Genomic DNA, 24,184 nt, shown 5'->3' with positions numbered 1-24,184 from the left:
AAAATACCACTGCGAGGCAGATTACAAGAGGCAACAAAGCTAGGAGGGATCATAACAGAGAAAGTCTCTATGAGAAATGACATTAATTCCTGGCTTTCCTGTTTATTATCTATTCACAATGATAACTGTATCTATTGCGTTTCATGAGTTATGTGGTCATCTGAGGGTGGTAAAAGCTCTTGCAACTGTTTAATTCATCAATTATCAAAAACTCTTTGTGTCAAGGCTCAGTGAAAACAAAGGCAAAATAATTTATCCTTTTCTGCTGATTTCAAAGTAACAGATGGTGTTTCATGCTTCTTTCTACCAGCCAGGGTACTCACACAACTTCTGAGATGGTCTATCATTTATTTAAGGTCTAAATACACACTTATTTGATAAACTTGGAGGGAAACATACAGAATATATAATATGGTTAGAATTTGTTATTTAGAGAAACTCTTCCAATCTGAGGAAATACATTAACAATAAAAGATATTATAAAGGTGGAGGGTTGATTTGTTTTTCAGTATCAATTACTTCATGTCCCCAGACCATAGGATTACATTGAGAGCTCAAGTTTATCAAATATTTATAAAGAACTGGATGCTTCTTTAGAAGAGTAAAATCATGGCTTTATATAAAGGCAAACTTTATCAGCTCAGCAGTCTTAATCTTGATCTCCTAATTTGAAGAGCTGTGGAAAAGTATGTGTGTGGGGAAAACATGAGCATAATTAGACAGGAGAATGTTCATCTCTTGATTTTATCCTCCTTGGTCTTCGGAAACAAAAATTACTTTATATTTACCCACCATAAAGCAAGATCTTGCTCAGCTGTGAAATTCTCCCCACAGAAATCTTCCATAGCAGTAGTGAATAATGCAGCACAAGGTAATGACAATGACACATTAGAGCTTCGTTTGAATGCACACTGTGCTTTGTGTGTGATGCAAAATTCAATGGACAGCGATTTGAAGGGGAGAAGAGGCTTGTTTGTGTGTTCACATTACATAATCCACTCATCTTTGTTGTTTCCGTTCTAGGCATTTTGTCCAAAGATGTTCTGCTTCTCATAAAGTGCACTCAGCCTTATCTGGAGCTCAGAAGCCTAAGGCTTTGTTACAATAGTTATTTATAACTTAACTATAAAAAAATTGATGGCTGAACAAGAAAACACTTCTTCAGTCATAAATAAATAGCTCGTTTGTACCTACGGAGGAGAAGAATAGCTTTCAAAGAGCTTTCACTTCAATTGCCGAATCATGACTTCCAGGTAGAAGCAATTGGAAGAAGGCGCTCTAAAACAAGATTCGTGCCATTTGTTGTTGAAAGCACTTTGCTAAGATTTCAAAAATTGCTCTGGGATTTGAATACCTTTGTGGGTTTTTAGGTGTCCCACTTGGAATTAATCTGAAATACTAAGCATTTCCAGCTCCCTGAAAACCAGACATCCCTGTCAACCATCTAGAAATGGAAGAACACAAAATTCTTGCCTAAGAGAAAATGAGTGGCAGCTGCAGATGGAGAAGCATATTCATGTGGGATAATTTAAGCCTTTGAAATACAATGGAGGTAAAGAAAAGAAATCTTGATAAGTATCTTTTGAACTACTCAAGTAACAATTTTTGACCTATTGTCACTGTTGATTTTGTGCTCAGAAGCTGATTTCAGATAAGGGCCTAACTACTGAAACATGGAAATCAGAAACTATGCCATGTTTGTGACGATTCAGTTATGACTGTGTTTGATATCAGTTATATTGGTATGAAACTGAAACACTGATACAGCTTTTCCTAGATATATGAATAAGCTATACCCACATAGCTACATAGAGTCATAATGTTTGCGTTGGAAGGGACTTGAAACCCTCTGCCACGGGCAGGGACACCTTCCACCAGATTAGGTTACCCCAAGTCCCATCCAACCTGGCCTTGAACACTTCCAGGAATGAGGCAGCCACACACCCCATGAGAGTAACCATTACAATTACGATGTTCAGTGATGCAGTAACATCATAGTTGAAACAGTGAAGTAACTATTCAAAAGGACTTAATTTTCAAAAGCCAGGAGAAACCCTCAATCCAGTTCTCCCCAACATGTGCAGGATTTGCAAAGACATGTTTCCATTTAATTTCAGCAGAACTTTTTGGTGTTTAGGAAGAGAAGGATCATCATTCATAAAGTGGAATTGAATTAGAACCACACATAAAGAAGGTTTTTTTATTAAATTTATTTGAGCCTGGTTTTGTGCTAAATGACCTGCTTTGCTGATCCCTCAGATCATCATCCATGTTACATTTGAACATTTCCAAACATCTTGAATAAACAGAGATAGTTTCCCCCACTTTTTCTATTATTAATCTTGAAGAACACTACCAATTTCCCCAGCATACAAGACTTTTAAGCAGCAGCACAGAAACTGCCTGAAATCTCTGAAGCTCATGCTGAAATGCGGAGTTTCTCTACTCTTGAATTCTTTTCAGTAGGTGTTGAAATCTTTTATAGTAAATTGCATTTTACATGTTAGAAACTTCAAAAGAAGGTGTTAATATAATTGAGACATGATAAGTTTGACAGTTGGTGTCATTATATGAGTTTCACTCAGCAGCCTTCTGAAGCAAAAATAATTAAAAAATCTGTTTTCCTAAGGAAAGGAAGCTTATGGTTTTAATGATGAAATAACTTCTTAATAACCTCCTCTAATCCATAAAGTCCTCGTTCATGTCCCAATATTCAACATTTTAAAGTGGATTAGGTGTAACCATTCTGACTCTCACATTTCTGGTATTATTTTTAAAATGGATCTTTTATAGAAGTAGGATTGTATTCTGTGGTTATATACTCTCCCTTATATTAGAATTCAATTATAGATAGGGAAATATTTTACAACTTACTTGACACTTTAAATCTCGTTGCCTCTCAGTGAGTATCAATAGGATGGGGTCCTGTCCCAATTACCACTTTTACAAAGTTTTTTTGAAGATCAAGCCAAATAACAGAGAAAGGCCTGGGGACAGCTGTGAACAAACTTTGGAGCAATTTTTGGAGAGTCTGGGAACAGGAGGTACTCTGAGTATCAATTAGATCATTCATTTCCTGCTGAAATTTCGGTCACCAACATGAGATTTAGTTGATCTGCAAATGTTAGGATTCAAACTGCTAAAAAAGGTAGGAAGATTTTCTGTTTGTTTGTTTGTTTGTTTGGGGGGGGGTCCACTTGAGACCTATGAGGAGAAGACAAGAAAAGAACAATTGATCAACAAACGCAAATGATACTAGATATGTAAATACAAAAAGAACTATCCTTTAGAGTCATATATGCTAATGTAGAATCAAATACAGGACAAATCTGACCACTAAATCCTTGGGAATATTCTTGGAATGTGTCATGTGAAACCAGTTCAGAGAGTTCCTTTCGCCATGTCTCCATATTCCTTGCTGAAACATGAATAGTGCTGCCTAATTTGCCTCCCTCTCCCTTCCAGCCTTCCTTTTTATAGACCATCCTTCTGAAAACAACAGAAAGTTTTATAAATTCTAAATATAGAGAAGGCCTTTTATGCAGTCATGCTATTGGACAGGTAACACTGACTTTGCACCAAGATCCATCCAAAGATCAAACATGACAGAGTTATGGAGAAATCAGGGACGGACACAACATTAGACTTTCTCCATCAACATGTCACGATATAAACATTCCACAACTACAAAAAAAACCAGATTTTTTTTCAGGCATAACCCCAGCCTTCACACAAACCTGCTCTTCGCCTAAACTCATCTCAGTGTCACTTAGCTGTTACTCTCACCCTGGGGGTCTTATTCCTTTTTTATATGAATGAATCAGAATTTAAAGCCAAATGTTTGTATAAGCAGATCTCCAATTAAGTGCTGCAGGCACATTTTAATCTTACAATCAATGCCACCAATGAGGGTGCTATCTGTATTATAAAGTTCTTTCAACAGTTCTGAGTCATGAAAAGACGAGGAGGTTCTCGTGCACAAGTGAAACTCAGGAGGGGTGGGGATTTCCAGGCCCAGTATATCCCAAGAAATTTGGCAGTATTTCTGCACTATTTACCACTTCATCCATTTTACAACTGCTTATCTTTCCGTGTGCTTGAAGACAAATGATTCAAGAAGAGTAAAACCTACATTCTGTAAATAGTAGTTCTCCATCCAGTCTGCTGTGCAGCCCATGAGCCTCAGGTTAGGTACTTCTACCTCACTTGGCCAGGTAATTCTGCTCCTGTAGGAACTCTTGAACTGTGTCAGACCTCCCTGAGTAACTCAAAATAGAGATTTGTGAACTTACAACTTAAGAGACATAAAAGTACTGACTTTACGCATTCTCAGTTTTGCAATAGACAGCAAAAGGAGGAGAGAGAAGAAAGACAGATTTGGATGCCAGTGTCTTAATTCAGGTCAGGCACCAGGTTGCAGGCAAGCCTGGGACAAGCAAGAAGGCCTAAGTGCAAGAAGAGATAGGTGGAAGAAAGTAGGAACAGGATTGTAGGCAGGCAGGGCGAACTGAGTGATCAGAGCTAAGACTGGTTTATAGAGGTTTATGTTTTGTGCAGCATGCTGAAAGAATGGCTTTGTTGGGCTGCAACAGCTTTTGATGGGTTAATAACATGAGCTAATTATCATTATTATGGCCTAAACAGTGGGTTCTTTGAGCCTTACCACCTTGATGCCAACATTACCAGTCATTACTAAGTTTCCTCTAAAAATGTCCATCTCAGGTATTTCAGATCCATGACAACTTTGCTGCCTCCTCTCATTTGTAATGGTGCTTGCATTCACATGACAGATCTTGCCAAATTCCATGAGGAGCAGTGTACTAATGACAGTGTGCAGGGTTTGTGGGTTTGAGGGAGGTTCAGTAAGATCTTCACCATAGCCAGCATGTCAGTGCTGGACTCCACAAAAAGGATCTGTCTCTGGTAATTCACAGACACCATCCCCAGGTTCCAAGCTTGTCCCCAAGATCCATGACACTGAACATGTTGCCCAGAGAAATTGTGGATGCTCCATTCCTGGAAATGCTCAAGTCCAGCAAGGAGAGAGCTCTGAGCAACCTGGTCTAGTGGAAGGTTTCCAATGGAAGGGGGTTGGAACCAGGTGGTCTTTAAGGTTCCTTCCAACATAAATCATCCTATGATTCTATGACTTGCTACGTGCTTGTCATTGCATCAGCCATCTTTCACAGAGATAACTTTTTAGTAACTATTGTCATGGTACTTTCAGCAACAGCTTTCCTGAGAGAACATTTTATGTTGATCCCCATGAAGCAGTTTCACATATGGGACTATCAGTGGCTCAGTCCTCTTGAAGGAATACTCTCTTAATTCTCTAAGCTGCATGATGTGCTCTGGTTGAATGGCCTCAAAATCTTTCCTTGTTTATTGGGGTATAGAGCTACCTTTTCCAGACTTCCTATTTTTCAGCCAGACCTGAAGAGAAAGGAAAACCAGAGCACCTCTGGGACAACTTGCTCTGTCATTGTGAAAATATGACAGATCCCCAAATTACAGTGCAGATAGTTGAAGCACGGTGGGGGAAGGCCCATGTTACAACACTAGTAAATTAAATGTACTTTTGTAGCTTTTGTATCTTACACAACCCAGCAGGAATGACATGAGGAAAGATGACAGGCAAGTAAATGCCTCAGCTAAGGAGAGGGGAAAGAAGGTGAGGAAGCAGGAGGTGGTGATAGAGCACGAATAGTTCACAAGGCATCCCCAGACAATCAAGTTGACAGAAGGAGTGGGAGTTTGCAGGCAAACTTTCTGCTGTCTCACTAGGTTGGGAGCAGGATGATGAGAGCTCTAAATAACAGGTGCTTTATTTAACAAGGGAGAGAGAACATGAAAATTAAATGAAAAAAATTTATTAGGGCTAAAGTTTCACCAGGAGTGTCAGAGGCTGAGGCTATGACAGGGAGGAATGGTGCTCTGCCTCTTTTTGTCCCTTTGGATGTCTGTAGGCTCATGGGCAGGAGGCTAGAAGGTCTCCTGTGAACACCAGTCTTCTCCACCCTGCAGAGTTCTGCCCATCCTTTCAAGGAACTAAGTTTTCCACAGCTGTAGAGTTTTTGTGACTCCTCCGAGGAAATCTTGATATTTCTTCTTCACCTTCCAAAAACATCCTCAAAACTCATTTACCAAAATAACTAGTTATACCACTCCCAGGAACAGAACACAATCTACCAGAAAATTCAATTTCAAAAATTTGTTTTTCGAAAAGTAGGACCTGCCTATGAGGATATTAGTTCTGTGTAATTAACCAAGAAAATCCTTATCCAGTTTCCAATGGGATTCTTTACAGACATAGCATAACACAGGTACCCAGCAATTACACAAGACGTCCATCCATCACCAGTTTCTTTACTTTTCTCATGGCATCTTAATAAATAAGTAGCAGTCTTCTTTTCTTTTCCTTTTTTTTTCTTTTTTTCTTTTTTTTACCTCATATTTCCTTTCAATACAATAGTAGTAAAGAAATGCTGATGTTCTCTTGTCTTCACTGGTCAGAATGAGATGGATGCATCACAATCTTAAATTTGCCAATGGATTTTTTTTTTTTAATTTTAAGCTAAATATGAAAGAATTTGAAAGTTTCTCCACTTGTTTTTTGACACTGCGTGGTGATTGCCTTGCCAAGAAGTGGGAATTCACTCTTGCAGGAGATACTTTGCTCAGTAACAACTGGAAGACTTGCAATTAGTTCTATCTGGCCTTGCTATTTGGTCATAGTACCTGGTTCTTCTGAAATTTTTGAAGGCAAATTAAAGAAACTGGAGACTGCTTCCCATCTCAGAGGCAGGATAGGATTACAAAGTTGACAAGCATTATTTAGTCTGGTCCATATCATCATCCATCTCCCACATATACCAGGACTCTGAAGAAACCAAGACTTGCTGCTTCATTCTGCAGCAAGTTACCACTTTGTGCCTGGATTTTTGTTTTATTTTCTGGAGGGAAGAAGAAATGAGAGATAATTTTTCACTCAGTGGGTGTTTCTTATACATACATGTACTCCTATCGACCCATTTCAAAGTTCACCACAGGGAAGTACTTTAAAATCTTGAATATTTTTTTTTCTATGTTATCCTTTTACACCCTTGCCTGAGGGTAGCACAATTTCACTTGCCTTTTGCAGTCTGGTTTTGTCCATGCACAACAAGATACACAGGAATGTGGCGATTCATTTCCTTTGACTTTGGATCCTATTGCTCAGTTGCTTTGGCTACCTGTGGCTCTCTTCGTAATCACTTCAGAGACCAGAGGGCTTTAAGGTACAATTCATTTGACCTATTTTAGACTTTGGCTTTAGCATGAAATAAATTGCACTCCAGAAGTTCTCATTTCTCTCCAAAGTGAGCCTCAGGTGACCAGCACAACTCCGGATGCCTGTGGCATGGCTGTCTACAGCTGTGTTAAATCAGTCCCACCCATGAATTTCACTCAGGGCCTCTATCCACTGAAATCCAAGGTGAAACTCCCTTAGGCTTTGGGTACAGTTCTGCTCTATTTCATCTTTGAGAAGAAATGGGTGTGCTTGCAGATGTTTTAAACACATGGTGGGCTTTTACTTTCCCAAGATTTAGGACAGCACCTTAAAGACTCATTAAATATCTGTATTGAGTTGCTACTGTTCACTAACCTGTTTGAAATGAAAATTAATTTAGTGTGATAGAGCTGGAGATGTAACATTCTTCTGCAGGTTTGAAATTGTAGAGGTAATTGTTTTATTAAAATATTTGCTCTTTTGCTCCCTACAAGGTTTTTGATGGCCTGGAAGTCAGTGTAGAGCACCATGCCAACCATTAGCGCTTTGATTTCCACAATGCCTTTCGTTATTTAATAGGCCTGAAATATTGATTAACATTTACAGATTCAATTCCAAGCACTTGCCAAGGGTTACAGAGAGCCAGAGAGAGCTGGTTGTGCCAGTCAAATTGTGAGGTGTAATGAAATCCCCTACTGTGCCTGTCAACTTATCCAGTGTACAGGTCATTTCCCACAAGGTCTGCCGTGTTGAAAGAAGCAGTTTTCACATGAAACATTTCATAGGCAAAGGGAAAATATGTCTCCAGTATTGTATGCTTTATCCCTTTGTCTAATATTGAATGGCCTCATTGCTTCACACAATTTTTGCCCCCAAAGCTTTCTAAGTCAATAGAAGAAGAACGTTTCAGGTGGGCAAAAGTCAAGACTCTCAGTGTAAATGCTTTATTACTGTTGTCAAGGAATTTCACAGTAACTAAGGCTAGAGATAGACAAGCCCCAAAAGGACTGGAATCTCAATCCATTTTAGTTAAGTATTGAATGATTCTTTTATTCTTCCAAATATTACAAAGCTCCCTTTGAAAGATACTTACATCTTTCTTCCAATAATGTTCTCTTTCTTAATTTGTTCCAAGACTGCAACTTTCCTCCAAATTCAAACTTTCTTACTTATTTCAATCCAAGTCCAAATAGAATATATTCTATTTCATCCAAGTCTACATCTGATTTTCTTTTTTTTTCAGGATCAGGGTACTTTTGTCTTCTTATCTCCTACAGAGAAAAGAAAGAATATGAAGGGAAATGTTTCATTTTTTTTAAGGTTCCAGTTTTGCTCCTGCTATTAAATGTTAAATATCTGATTTCAAAAAGGTTCTTTTAAAGAAAGATGTCTTGTTCTTTGAGTGACCAGGATCTAATTTTAGATTGACTATAACAATAGTCTTTAGGCCAAAAAAATCAATGTACAATTGCTGGCCCTGATCTTTCACGTGCTATTGATTCAAGTTTAAAATTTCTGAATAAGGAGTATAGTTGTTTGCCCTTAGTTCTATAACAAGGAGGGAGACACAGGTATCTGAGCTAGTAAATGCTTCCAGTGCCCTGACCTGACCTGACCTCAAAATGATGGCTTTGATTTACAATTTTAGAGTAGACTTTGGCTGGTTTCTCCACCAGCTCAAATTGTAGTGGGACATTTGACACTGATGGATGGCTGGATAGAACCACCAACAGATTTAAAAATATTTTCTTCAGTTTTTGCTGAGTATATTGAAAGAAGAGGGAAAACACCCACCTGAGAATGATGCAGTGGATATTTTAGATGTCAGTGGTACTAGCCCAGGAGAGATCAGGTCCATCGGTTTAATTGAACATTTCTAACAACCTAAAGGTAATGGACATTGAAAAAGGCAAAGGGATTTCCCATCAAAAATGGGTGATGAGCAAAATCCCACTATTTGACATTCCACAGAAAATGCACATTTTCTCCTTCAAGTATGTTTTAATTTATTTTTATGTTATTTACAAGAAGTTTTGCACTGAGATAAGTGGCAAACATGCAGTCCTGATAAACAGCTAACAACCAAAGATTGGTTTCCCATCTCCAGGAATGAGCTTCAGTGAAACTTCATCTACAAGTTTCTCTTGTTCTGCAATATACACCCAGTTCTGTCGGTAAGAATTTAATTATGGTCTGTATAAACCTTTGTTTTAGACATTATACTTCAAATTCCGCATTCTTCACTGAGAACAAGATGTCTCTAACAAGTGCTTTGCTGGAAATGGAAACGAGAGGGATTTTTTTCTGGTAGCCAGCATGCTTGAGATTAACATGTAAAATTTTAATGATCCATGAGTGATTCCTAGGGTGGGATCCCATTTAAGATTAAATAACATATATTTAGGTATCCATATATGAGCTGAGTATTTAATCTCCTGATAGGAACAGCTGACAATCATCATATCCAGAAAGCTATTTAGCTGACCAGTCTTGAGGAGTAGAACTAACTGTTAAAACTTTCTGAAACTTAAATATCTGTGGCCTTTTGAAATGCCTAAGGCATTCCTACTGGACTGACAAATATAACATAGGATTTATGGGAGGTGACATCACTGTGAAGCAGAAGCTAGAGGCCAAGCAAGACACTTCTCAGAATCTAAAATTATACAAGACTGTATGTAGGCAACTGGGTGCTGTCCTAGATAACAACCTCAGGGTGAGCTGATAATCTGAGCACCACAAATATCACTGATTCCAGTCACAGAGACATCCTAGAGGAGTTGCAACCTGTACATAGCTTGGACAAACATGACACGGTCCTTGAAGGAGACATAAGCCATACTGAAAATGCAGGTGAGAGCCAAGTGGGGTCCACAAGGGAACCTCAAATGGCAATTGACACTTTCATTTAGGCAAAATAACTAAGTTATAAAACCCACTGAATTTTCACTGCATGTTCTTTGACTATACCAGGAGCTTAGATACGTAGACACCTGCAGGAGAACTATTTAAGGCTTCCATGGTTCATCATATCAATATATGAGATTGCTCAGAATACCCCATTTGATGTACCTCAGGATCAGATTGGCAATAAGAAGTTGTTTTATCACACAGAATCAATTAGATTGGAAAAGACCTCTGAGATCATCGAGTCCAACCTATGACTGATCAACCAGACCATGGCACTGAGTGCCATGTTCAGGCTTTCCTTAAACACTTCCAGGGATGGTGACTCCACCTCCTCCTTCGGTAGCCCATTCCAATGTCTAATCACCCTTTCAGTGAAGATATTCTTCCTAATGTGCCACTTAAACCTTTCCTGGTGCAACTTTATGATCCACAAGTTATGGATCCACAAGACTATACTAGCCTTCAAAACAAGTTCCCCACAACTCAGATGATCTTCTGCTTTCTTCTGAGGTGGCTAAGACTCTCCTTTTCATTTCTACTTCCTAATTCTCTGCTCCCTTCTAAATCTCAAAATTGGTTACCTTAGGAAATTGCACAATGCAGGGTGCAGTTTCACCTCATCTTGATGGAGGGTGTTGACCCAGAGGATTAGTGACTCTGAAATCCTCCTCAGATTAATAGGATTTCTTGGAATGACCACTTACTCTGACCATGGGGGCTGATATTTCAATATTGATATTGATTATCTCTGTACAAAATAATTAAATATGAATTAGCATGAGATGCCTGACACAGATTTGACTTCCCCTTGGACAGCCCAATCAGTAGCATTGGAAGTCTCAGGTTTTTTTCTGTAGCCCATTGAAAATGCCATTCATGCAAGTGGAGGAAAGCAATAAGTGCTTGAGAAGAGGGGATTCCAGCAGCTCAGCCACATGGACAGACCTGCCCCTAACTGGATGGAAAGGATGATTCAGGTTAGGGAAGAAGAAAAGTGAATATTAGCATCTAATACCTTGTGCTTGCAAGTGAAAGACAAGACTCAGATACTCTGGCATTTCTGACTCAGGACTTCATTTTAAAAGGAAAATGCTGTGTTTCTAGATGAGGCAAACCTTTTGTTTGACTTTTAACACGGAAAAAAAAGTATCTCAATTCAGATCAACTCAAACATTGTGGGTTTTCCTGAAAAGATGTAAACAGAAAAAGCAATAACTAAAGATGTAAACAGAAAAAGCAATAACTAGCAGACCCCTAATGAAAAGAAGGTAAACTCAGAGGAAATTGAATTTCAGCAGAATATCTGTGCCTAAATCCCTTCTCATTTTAACAATTTGGGTGACAGCTACAGTCTCCTGGCATTACCATGCATTGGTTTCTTGTGGTGTCTTCCCAGTGTGTCTTTGACACCTTGCCATACCCAACTCCATTCCTCAGAGCAGCTTTTCAGTTACTTTTACACTTTTCTAGCTCCAGCTACAAACCTTTAATTTTAAAACTATTGTCACAATTTCTGTTTTCTTCCATATTCTTTTGCCTAGGAAAGTAAGGTCTATTGACTCTAATTCAGCTTGACTGGGCTCCAGAGCTTGGAACTTCACTTTTGTACTTGTTTTCTTTAAGAAAATGCAATGTTTGCTCTCTACATTGATTTCCTGATTCTTAACCATTTTGTCACTGTACTGCCAACATGAATGTAACCCCCTCCAGTTAAATCATTGTCTTTTTAGGGCAACTTTGTAGTACTAAAGACAAACCTGTAACACTTTCATCATGTTGACATAATAGCAACCCAAGATATCCCTGACAGCAGAAATGCTGGGGGCATGAATTCTAACATCTTGCCGTAGGCTAAATTGTAAAAAAATGCTTTAGAAGCTGCAATTGACCCTATCTGGTATAAATCAACTATGATGTATTTAAATTAATGTCTTTTAATTAGACGTACACAGGACTGGGAGCAACACTGGACATGATTAGGTGAAATCTCTGCTGCAACCCAGAAATAAAGTTATCATTTACATTTGCTGATCTCTAATTTTGACACCTTTCAGGAAGGTTTCCAGTTTGTCTTTTCCTCATGCTGGCCACACTTTAAGCTCCCTTTGTGTCTCTGCCCCTTTAGCAATATGGTGCACTGACTTCTTGCTGAAGACACAAAATCTTCTCTTTTTCTGCATTTTTGCCATAATCTTTTTAGCAGCCTCCTCATTCTCTGCATTTTCTGCATCTAATCATCATCTTTCTTTGATTAACTGTAAGTAAAACTTGCAGGTGTTTTGGGGGATTGGTTTAGACAGAGATTTTTTTAAGTTTTAGTGTAATCTAGACAGAGATTTAGAAACACAGATCCCACCAACTTCTGTGGTGTTCTGTTCCTACATATTGTAAAGGTGCATTTGAAAATCTCCCTCTTGGGGCCTCAAATAGCTCTTACACCATCGAAACTTAAATGGAAGTGAAATCGTAAAACAAATGCTGAACACCCACGGGTTCCTTTGGTTTTCCTGCTTATTGCAGGTGCTTTATCACTTCTAAAATTTGCACACTTTTACTCAATTTAGAAAGGCCAGCACATTTTCAAAAGTGCACTCTCCACCCTGAAGAGTTTTGTGTTTCAATAAATGTGTTACCAAGGGAAAAACAAGATGCAGACCTCGAGATTGTTGCTTAATTTCTGCCTTTCATCACAGGAGCCCTTCCTCTAATGCTTCATGATAAATTCAATCATTGACCAATTCCTAAAGCAGAAGCAGGGAATCTGTCTTCAGGAGCAGGCACAGCTTGAGATTTCTTTTTACATGACTTATGGTCACTTTACATTGTGCGAGTGGGATACAATCAAGATGCTTGACCTTTGAGCAGGGTAAAGGTACCCATGTTTGGCTTAAAAAGCCCTCTGATGGCTTTTCCATTGGCTTTCATCAAATTCCATTAAACAGTGAATCCTGGCAGGGATTTTAAAAACCAGAATAAGCTGCTGTGGGTTTGAGTTCACAAAAACATCAACTTACTGACATCTAATTAAGAGCTGATTCTTTAGAAACTCAATATAAATGCATTATCATTTAGTTGTCTGGTTTCCCACAAAACCAAGAAGCTAACCTAGCATCAAAACATTTCCATGAGTAATTTTCACAGACCAACCCTCTTTTTTTTTTTTTTTTTTTTTTTTTTTAACAGTCCACATCTTAAAGCACATAGGTTTTTGGACATACATCTTTTTCAAAGCCAAGGGAAAAAATCTGAAAACAATTTGCAGGGCAAAAATGAAGCTAAGAAAATCCCCAAAGGGTTCTTTCGTAGTGGTAAATCTGGGCCTGTTTTAGAGCTGAAGGAAGAAAATCCTTCCTTGAAAAGACGTGTTCTAATTGAACATGAGCTAAACAGATCTTTGGGCTAGCACTTTATTTTTCTCCTCTTATCTTAACAGAAGATTATTCATGTTATCAAAATTCTATTAAAGGGTTCTTATTGAAGAAAAATGTTGGACTTATTGATATTAATAATGTGCTCCTTGAGCACCTGTTCAAAACTAAAGGAAGGTCAGAAGCTCAGGATCACTGAAAGATTGCCTAAAGATTAAAAATAATTTAAACATAACTTGTGTGGGACATTTTAGCTTGTCTTTTAGCTTGTTGGGACTCCAATAACTCATATTTTCCAAGAGGAAATTGTATTCCAAAGAGACAAGAAACTTAGTTTTCTTGAAATGAAGACTGATGCCCAGAACCTTATGTAAAAAAAAAAAAACAAACAAACCAAAACAGACAAATATTATGGTACTGAGGATGAAATCTTGAGATATGACAATATTGTGATCTGGACCTTTGTGATTACAGCTGCAGAGGAATGGTCTCAGCTCCTTTATCTCAGAACAAGGACTGAAGATCTGTGAGAGAAGATAGTGTCACAAAAAAAACCTGAAAGAAGCTTACAAATATAATTCTTTCACCTCATTGAAACTTCTGCACACCTGGAAAGGTGACATTTGTGCTGTTCCTTTATAACTATATCTTAAAAAAATACTGCAGTGAAGGAGATTCTGAAGAAAACATGTAATTTTAACAAAAACAGTTGATTTCTTCAGAACTAACTAAAAAGTTAAAAAGTCCCCCAATGACTTCCTCAATACTAGGCAATATATGAATGAAAATTTGAATTTTTAGATCTTCATATCTGTTACATACTTGTTTTGCTTAGATATTACAGTGATCTGAAGCCCATGAGTGAGAAAGGAAGCTGAAATTTCTTTACCAAGTGATATTCTGCAGTCAAGAATTTACATTTTTCGAGGATAGTTTATTTTTACTTGTTGCTAAAAAATGTTGCTTTTCCTAAGAATTTATGAAAAATCATAAGAGTTCTGAGAAAAGTGAACTTTTCTTTATCCAGATAAATTCTAAACTAGAGAATTGAGGAAACATAAAAGAGAAAGAACAAAGGATTGGAAGTGGGGGAGGAATTAGAAAACAGTGCTAAAAATTTCTTAATTTCTACACTGAATTCATTTCATTCTATCTTTTTCAGATTTTTTTTCTTTCTAGTCAGAGCTGGAGAGTAGCGTGGCCCAAATTATAGATCATTTATATTGTATTAATATTCACCATTCCTTATTTTGACAAACCACTGATAAAAGTTGTTTGCTGAAGAAATACATTAATATTAATAAGTGAATAATGAGTTCACTTAAGACTTTCATTATCTGTACATTCATAAGTTTGAAAGATGAATATGATAGCTGAGAAAAAAAAATGTTGCTAATTATAGTCTCAGCTCGATCACCAGAACAGCGCAGCTTTTCCTAGAGATGCACTAAAACCAGAAATCAAAATATCAGCCTTGGACTTAAGAGTGGAGCTGAAACCCCACCTAAAATATTTCTTAGTTCTAGTTCTACCTCTTATCATGCCATAACTTTATAAATATTTGTTGAAAGAGCTCTTGGGAACTGTCATGTTTGTTACAAAAGACTGGCCATATTTATTCCAGTAAGGGAAAACGTTGCCCTCACTGTAAACAAGAAGCAGCTGGACTGTGCTGATGAGCTCCAGTGAGAGCAGAGTTTATGCACATTTTTTTTGTAGGTAGGCATTTGTGTATTGTCTGCTTCTCCAGCAGAGTTTTGTTTTGTCTTGGAGTTGATACTCCACACCACGATACATGTAAATAGACTTCCCATGAGCTCTTGCAAAAAAAAAGTGATTGCAGCACATATCTAAACAGTCACAAAATTACTAATCCACCCTAAAATTGGTCTGAGAACTAGTTGAGGATCAAAGAACAGCTGGAGTGGGCAAGTGGTGGCCACCAAGGGCAGAGAGAACTCCCTTACTGGAGCCTGGGATTGTTTGTTTCCAGGAGACACAGGAGAGTGAAGTCCACCCTAGGAATATTTTCTTATCATCTCATTCATGATCTGAAAATTGAATCACACGATATTTTTTACAGGAAGAAAGAAATAAAACCAAAACAAAAACTTCCACAAAAGATTTTTAGTGTACATTTGAGGACAAATTTAATAAGACCAACTCAGTCTTCAGTGACAAGTGAAAGAAGAAAATTGTCTTCAAGGTTTTGATGGAGTCTATTAGGGCCTCTTCATTAAAAAACTTCCAGTGTTGTTCACAATGGGAAATGTGATTCCAAAGAAACTTTTCTGTCAGATTTTTCCTGGTTTAACAACAGGAAGATTGAATCTTTAAATTAGTAAAGGAAGTAGAACAGGGGGAATGGCTGAAAGATGCTTTGCCTATTACAAGTTTATGCTTGTGAAATGTAAATCTTGATGTATTTTTGCTTCATTTGGACATATGTAATTGCTGGATCAGATGGAAACTTGAATTAGCCCAGCTCAAGTCTGACTTGCTCTCTTAAAATCTCTATCCATCATCTGTATAAAGGAGATTTGTACGACTATTGCCCTATCCTCAATTCTTAGTTAGGTGCCAAGAGATCTGTATCCATCTAATAGTCTAACTAGTATTCTGAAATGATGAAGACAGATAGATATCCAAATAAGTAATTTTAATTGCCTTGATGTGATATAGGCAGATTTTTCACAGTGGGCTACATGACTATTCCAGAGGGAAAGTTCTGTCACTAAATAGGTCACTGACCATAAGGAAGTTTATGGTGTGGTTTCCAGCCTGGGTGAAATGTTCTAATTTCAGCACCGTGAGTACCTTCCAGTGTGACCACCTGTTAGGCAGAACATGTAGACTTTAGGTATTTTGTTTTAACAGATATTTTTTTACCTTTTCTTTTCTGAGCTGAAGATAATGTGAAGGTATTTCAAGATGAAGGCATTTATATTCCAAGGAACAAAACAAAGATACTGTAATGGCATATGTGAGCTACATTTACCCTGAGGCATTTACCATAAAGTTCAGGGTGGTTTTTTATTGCATCATTCTGACAGCTGTGAATAGGAAAGTGAACATATTGGTATTGTCACTGGGAACTACCATTTACATCTTTGGATACATGAGGGAGAGGTAAAGGTACCAGCATCTGTGTGCAAACACAGAGGACATAGATCCAGAGAGCTCCCTTGGATCAATTTCATTTGGAATTCAAGAGGGACAAAAGAATTAAAACAACTGCTGGTTTGTTTTTTTTTCTAATAGGGAAAAGAAGGAGGGAAGGAAGCTGGGAGAAGAAAAGGAGGAATTCATGGTGAGAGAGAGAGAGAGGAAGGGAAGGAAATAGGCAAGCTGGCAGGTGAGTATGCAGAAAGGAGACACAAACAAGGAAAATAATATAAAAAGAAAAATAAAGAAAATGAAAGAAAGGGTGAAAGAGAAATGAGAAAAAAAGGAAATAAAAAGCATAGAAACAAGGGAGGGAGGGAAGGAGGGAGGGAGGGAGGGAGGGAAGGAGGGAAGGAGGGAAGGAGGGAAGGAGGGAAGGAGGGAAGGAAGGAAGGAAGGAAGGAAGGAAGGAGGGAAGGAGGGAAGGAGGGAAGGAAGGAAGGAAGGAAGGAAGGAAGGAAGGAAGGAAGGAAGGAAGGAAGGAAGGAAGGAAGGAAGGAAGGAAGGAAGGAAGGAAGGAAGGAAGGAAGGAAGGAAGGAAGGAAGGAAGGAAGGAAGGAAGGAAGGAAGGAAGGAAGGAAGGAAGGAAGGAAGGAAGGAAGGAAGGAAGGAAGGAAGGAAGGAAGGAAGGAAGGAAGGAAGGAAGGAAGGAAGGAAGGAAGGAAGGAAGGAAGGAAGGAAGGAAGGAAGGAAGGAAGGAAGGAAGGAAGGAAGGAAGGAAGGAAGGAAGGAAGGAAGGAAGGAAGGAAGGAAGGAAGGAAGGAAGGAAGGAAGGAAGGAAGGAAGGAAGGAAGGAAGGAAGGAAGGAAGGAAGGAAGGAAGGAAGGAAGGAAGGAAGGAAGGAAGGAAGGAAGGAAGGAAGGAAGGAAGGAAGGAAGGAAGGAAGGAAGGAAGGAAGGAAGGAAGGAAGGAAGGAAGGAAGGAAGGAAGGAAGGAAGGAAGGAAGGAAGGAAGGAAGGAAGGAAGGAAGGAAGGAAGGAAGGAAGGAAGGAAGGAAGGAAGGAAGGAAGGAAGGAAGGAAGGAAGGAAGGAAGGAAGGAAGGAAGGAAGGAAGGAAGGAAGGAAGGAAGGAAGGAAGGAAGGAAGGAAGGAAGGAAGGAAGGAAGGAAGGAAGGAAGGAAGGAAGGAAGGAAGGAAGGAAGGAAGGAAGGAAGGAAGGAAGGAAGGAAGGAAGGAAGGAAGGAAGGAAGGAAGGAAGGAAGGAAGGAAGGAAGGAAGGAAGGAAGGAAGGAAGGAAGGAAGGAAGGAAGGAAGGAAGGAAGGAAGGAAGGAAGGAAGGAAGGAAGGAAGGAAGGAAGGAAGGAAGGAAGGAAGGAAGGAAGGAAGGAAGGAAGGAAGGAAGGAAGGAAGGAAGGAAGGAAGGAAGGAAGGAAGGAAGGAAGGAAGGAAGGAAGGAAGGAAGGAAGGAAGGAAGGAAGGAAGGAAGGAAGGAAGGAAGGAAGGAAGGAAGGAAGGAAGGAAGGAAGGAAGGAAGGAAGGAAGGAAGGAAGGAAGGAAGGAAGGAAGGAAGGAAGGAAGGAAGGAAGGAAGGAAGGAAGGAAGGAAGGAAGGAAGGAAGGAAGGAAGGAAGGAAGGAAGGAAGGAAGGAAGGAAGGAAGGAAGGAAGGAAAATAAAGAAAGAAAAAGAGCAAGCTAAGGAGACAAAGGCTGACTTCTTCCTACATATTTGTCTGGAGAGGTACACACAGGTTCGTTTGATGTGCAGACACAATTTAAAATGACCTTCTACAAATGTCCTAGGGCACAAAACAAGAAAATTCCATCACTCTAGATGTCTGAAAAAGTACATTATGTTTTTTCTAGCCTCTCTGGAGCATCTTTAAGCAAAAGCATGGTAAATAATATATCAATTTTCTATCGCCACCTATGAGTGAAAATGTAGAACTGCAAATTATTCTTCTTGCATATTAGAGGAAAGAGATGTGACTGTTGTAGTTTGAATATTTCCAGACATATCTTTTATGTCTGAGGCAAAACCAACTACAATCATTTGTTCCTGTTGGAAATAAGACAATTTTCAGCATATTTATGGTTTACTAATTTATTTAGTTTTATTCATATCATGCATATTAGGATTTATTTCAGTACTTCTACTGTCCTGTCCTAAGTGAAGCCAAAATTTGGGTGTTCTGTGGCCCAAGAAAAAGACCCTTCTGATTTGGATGGTGCCTACCATATAGAAACAGGGGTAGTCTCAACCTTCTGTATCTACATATTATTTCCAGACTATGAACTCTGAGATATAGGTAGTGATTTAATGGCAAATGATGCAAGAAGAGAGGAGGAAATAGGAGAGAAACACAAATAAGAATTTTCTTAAATCAGCAACAGGGTCAAAGTTGAATAGACCAGAAAATCTGAGTGAATGCAAACCAGTGAGATGAGGTATTCTGATATAGAGTGATATGATATCTATGAGATAGGGTATTCTGATGTAGAGTGGTTGAACAATGGAGCTGAAAGAAGAGTCAGGATTAGGGAGGAAATGGGTATGACTGATCCCTAAGGTCACAGAGTAGGAAGGAAGGAATTCTGTGAGATGGCAGCAGCAGGACCTGAGGAAGAGTAAAGCAAAGTGAAGACAACACGGAATTTTTGGACACATTCCTTTAGAATCCAGGAACTCTGGATGTCATATTCAGCTGAAGCACGATCTTCCTCTGTGATTGAAAAAAGAAGAAAAAAGAGAGAAAAGTAGGATAACTCTGGGCCCAATTCATAGCAAGAGTCCTGGTGGGATTCATTAAGTGAATGAAACATTGCAGCACAGAGATCTTTGAGCAAGTCTCCCCAGGCTCCTGAATAGTCATTGAGGAAAAGCACATGTACACTGTGAATCGTCTGTGTGTGTTTGGCTGGATGAATTGCATTTAAAAGGGGCCTATTTTGCTCCATTGTCTTTGAAGGGAGTGAAGGGTGCCCAGCTCACATGGAGACTTCTGGAGCAGTCATTCAGCTGCCTCCTCTTGTGAATGGAGAGAAATGGGCATTTCCAGTGTGTGATTCATTCCAGCTATCCCAAGCACTTGTCTAAATTGCCTTCTGGAGTTGCCTTTTATTTCTTTATTTTAAGAAAAACTCAGCCTGTTATTCCTGAGTGACTAACAGGCTTTGATAACTCACACTTCCATGTCTAAACTTAGGTGAGATGAATCCCACTCAGGATATATGAAATCCCGATGAATTCCTTCCTGCCAGACACTTTAGCTGACAAAGGTCTAGAGACCAGCAGGGCTGAAAATTTGCATTACAACTGTCCTGTTTCTTTTTCTCCTACCTGCCTCGGGTAGGTGGATAACATACTGATGCTGTGTCTCTTGGACACACCTCTCGATGCACCACAGAAAGGTCCCTAAATGCTCATAATTCTGGCAGCTCAGGAGACATCATTGTGCCTCCAGCCCACAGCTCCCTGTGTCCCAGTTCTTGGGGTAGGACTGTCTAATTTCGCTAAAAGGATTAACATATGGAAGTTGCTTGCAGGTGTGCTTGAAGGTGTGAAGGCAGAGGTCGTAAATAAAATGACACAGTGTAAAATGTTGAGGAGTTCATTGAAGGAGAAAGCAAAGTTGAAGCAGCAGCATTAAAAAATTACCAGAATAAAGTGCAGTTTAGGCATAGGGTGAATTCTGAAACAGGTTTGTGTTGTCTCTGCCACAAAATATCTGTGTGATCATCGGCAGGGCACAGAAAAGCTTTTGAGAAAGCCAGGCACTCTGTTTATAGAGCATTAGCCAGAATAGAGCCTTCATATAATGAAATTTTTATTTAGCCTCTTTAACACCAAAGACACGGAGAAAGCTTCCAAAAGGCAAAAAGCTTTGACTTTGAACTGAAAGACAGTATGCTTAGATTGGATATCAGTGAGAAATTAGTAAGAAATCTTTACTGTGAGAGTGGTGAGGCCCTGGCACAGGTTGCCCAGAGAAGCTGTGCCTGCCCCATCCCTGGAAGTGTTTAAGGCCAGGCTGGATGGGGCTTGGAGCAATCTGGTCTAGTGAGTGGCATCCCTTCCCACGGCAATTATCTTGGAACTAGGTAATTTTTAAAGTCCCTTCCAACCCAAACCCTTCCATAATTCTTCAATTTTCTGATTCTGTGATTAGATCTAAGATCAATGGACTCTTCTGATAATTTTGTTATACTTTGCACTATTTGAGGGGAGGCATAAAATATGACTGTTTTGTTACATGATACCATACCAAAGGACTCAGAGAGAGGCTCTGTTTGGAAGGGACCTCGGGAGGACGAGTGGTCCAATCCCCTGCTCAAGCAGGGCCACCTTGAGCCAGTGGCCCAGGACCATGCCAAGAGGATTTTGAATATCTGCAGGGTAGGAGATGACCTCTCTGGGCAACCTCTGCCAGTGTTTGGTCACCCTCTGAGTAAAAAAGTATTTCCTTAATCTCCAGAGGGAACATCCTGTGTTTCAGTTTTGTACCAGTTGCCTCTGGTCCTGTCACTGGGTACCAAATGACAAATATAGTGCTGAAACAAATACACATCTTGAGATGATTGTTTTCTTTACATAGGAAATATGTCAGTTATCTGGATAACTTTCTCTTTCTTATATTAAGAATTTCATAGGAAATTAATATTTATCACAAACCTAATGAATATTCCCAGAATATTAAGGAAAAGAGCATTTTTGAAAGCCTGTGTGGAGTGTATTAAATATTTATAATTTCATATTGATTTTGGTAGCTTTGCTGGTAAATATTTTAATTAAAGAATTTCACAAAAGAGATGAGATAGAGAAGAACAAGAGGGGCTTCAGCTTTTTTAAAATCCCTGGTTTTGATCCCTTTCCCTAATATTTCTGATCGGCTGTGAGAGACAAACATCAGGTTATAAAAACTAAAAGATGTGAGCATTAAAAGAAAGCCTGGTGCATTCTCCAGATGCTCATTTTTAAGTGCAGTAGTAGCATATTTAGGACCTAACTTAAACAAATCATTTAAACATCAGAGTTTTAATTTTCATCATCTGCTACTCTGTCCAAATGTTTAGGAATTTAGGATAAGAGTTAGAAATTATTTTCAGAGATCTAGGACTCATGCCTCATGAGAAGAAAACTTTTAAATTAATCCTATTGGACAATCAAGAATTTATCAATCCAGAAGCTATTTTTACTACAAAAAAAAAGAAAAAATCTGTTACTTAAATCATTTTTGGGGCATTAGATATACTGTTAAAAATGTTCAATTAAAACTTTTTCAAGTCTCAGAGTATTTCTACTTCACTGAAGATATAATGGAATATATTTAATTTGAGTGAAAGAATGTTAAAGATATAATAAAAGACTTTGACAGGTTTCTCAGAGAGCAAATGAAATTTAGATATGCAGATCCTACAGGCAAAAAAAAAATTTCTCAGAGATCTGATTAATACACTTCAGTTCAGCAAATATGGCTTTACCACTAATCCAGGTAAAATAAAAGCAATATATTAAATGATTAATCTACAGCCTAAGATGGTTGTCCTCAGATTTTTGAGGATAAAAAAGAATATGGAAAAATTCACACAGAACAGATGTAATGTCAATGAAGCCTAAAGTGAAGAACGGAAGATTCACATGACCCTGCAACAAAAGGACAATTATTAGTCATTTGAATAGTTAAAATTGTTCTAACTATTCATACCACATTTTTCTTTTACTTCCTGTACACAGTGTTAGATTTGTGCTGTAAGCAGTACTTGCTCTGAATTGTATTTAAGTCTTAATCCCTAATTTAATAAGCCACCCCACATAAAGAGAATGACTCTCAAGATGAAAGCACAATCTAAAATTCTAATTTTTTTGTTTAGCTTTGTACCAAAAACCCCCCAAAAGTATATAGGGAAAAACAGGCTTGGAAAACCAATGCAAGCCACTCCAAAAATTGTTTTAACCAATTAAATTCTGGGTACTCAGTGGGTACTAACTGGTGGGACTGACTCTCCAGGATGAGGGTTCACTTGCAGTCTTTGGAACTGATTAGAATTAAACATAAAATTATGATCAAGCTGAGAATCCAAGGTTTGAAGGATAAATCATCAAAACCATTATACTTCCATTTTTAAAATGACACAGGGTCTGGTTTTCAGAGATGCTTATACTGCTACAGCAGTATATTACTGTTAGCTAAAATCTTTAAAAACCCCACAGCTCATATCTCCTAGGAAATTACTTGTGTCCCTAATTTTCTCCTAGACACAAGTGATACATAAACATCTAATTGTTTTCATTAATAGAACTTGATCTCTTAGAAACTTTCGATTCCTTTGAAATATTACTTCAAACTCTCAGCTGACATGAATTTAATGATATGATGCTACTGTTGTTCATGAGGCTCAAAATTTGCTTTTCGTTTTATTCCAACACGCCTAGCTCCAGGAATCCTGTTATGCAAGCATCAATTTTTATTTAGTAAAAGATTAGCTTCTGCTTCTTGCCATCCATAAAAAAGTATGAAAATACAAAACACTTAAAGCAAGATGGAAAACAAATCTAATTATTTCTGTAGTTCTTAAAATCTGATTTTTTTTTTACACTAGACCTAGCATTCAAGAAAGGCAGAGACCCATCAGTTGTCAAAGGCTGAGGTTATTGATACTGAGCTCCCTAATGTTCAAAGAGAAACCCACAGGTTGTTCTTACATGGAAAACCAGGGAGATCAGCATTATTGTGTCAATAAGGAATACAGAGTGAATCAAACAGCATGTCTGCATGCTATAAATACCTTGAAATCAGCAGAAATGTCGTTCCAAAAAAGGGAGACCCAGTTTTGCAGAATTGAAATAAACAATTTTGCATGAATAGCCTGAAGGGAGATATGGGTTACAAAACCATCTTTCTCTGCTGCTTTCTCCTGGCTTTTCAGCTGGCTGGTGTTTTCTCTCTCTGCTTTTCTCTCTCTTCTCTGACTCAGTCAGGCAACTCACTTATTAAGGAAACAGCGTTCAGAGCAGTTTGTCTGAGGAATGCAGTTCCATTAAGTAAAAATACGGAGCAAGAAGCTCTTGAGAAGCAATGATCAGAGATCTAAGAATACAAATGAACAAATGCACTTTCTGATTTAAATATGTTATTGTTATTAGCACCATTCATCTTCCAGTAGCTTCAGAACAAATGTCTCGCTGCACTAAACTTTCACAGGCATAAACATCTATTCTGCTCTAAGTAACTTCCAGTGTAATTGAATGTTAGTAACAAAAAACACTTATAAGGAAATGAGGCTGACTCAGAGTGAACTCACTGTGTGACAGGTAGGTTCCAGCCTTTTTATTCAATTGAAAAAAAAATGTTCTTTGTGTTGATCTTGGGTCTCTCAAATGCTGGTTGTTTTTTAACACACCCTCCTGCAGTGATATCTGCCAAATTACTTGTAATTCTCCACTCAGCATTCAGCTTAATGGTCTTGTTTCCTAAGGGTCTTCGAAGAGAAGAGAAGGTATACAAATCCTTGTGACTTCCCCTGCAAAGGCCCA

The 24,184-nt window shown here is 38.5% G+C and overlaps 1 long non-coding RNA gene across 1 annotated transcript; it reads right to left on the bottom strand.

Moving 5' to 3' along the window:
* Window positions 1–1,907: 1,907 nt before the first annotated feature.
* On the bottom strand, window positions 1,908–23,647 carry LOC116443497. Its single transcript, XR_004239937.1, has 4 exons — window positions 23,437–23,647; window positions 9,065–9,154; window positions 8,364–8,541; window positions 1,908–3,204 (listed from the first exon to the last, which is right to left on the bottom strand). It is a non-coding gene; the product is annotated as an uncharacterized LOC116443497 (long non-coding RNA).
* Between the last annotated feature and the right edge of the window lie 537 nt (window positions 23,648–24,184).

The sequence above is a fragment of the Corvus moneduloides genome, chromosome 4, assembly GCF_009650955.1.
Source record: "Corvus moneduloides isolate bCorMon1 chromosome 4, bCorMon1.pri, whole genome shotgun sequence".
Taxonomy (NCBI): Eukaryota; Metazoa; Chordata; class Aves; order Passeriformes; family Corvidae; genus Corvus; species Corvus moneduloides.
The sequence above is the reverse complement of the archived record's forward strand: the minus strand, read 5'-3'. Positions and strand labels throughout refer to the sequence as shown.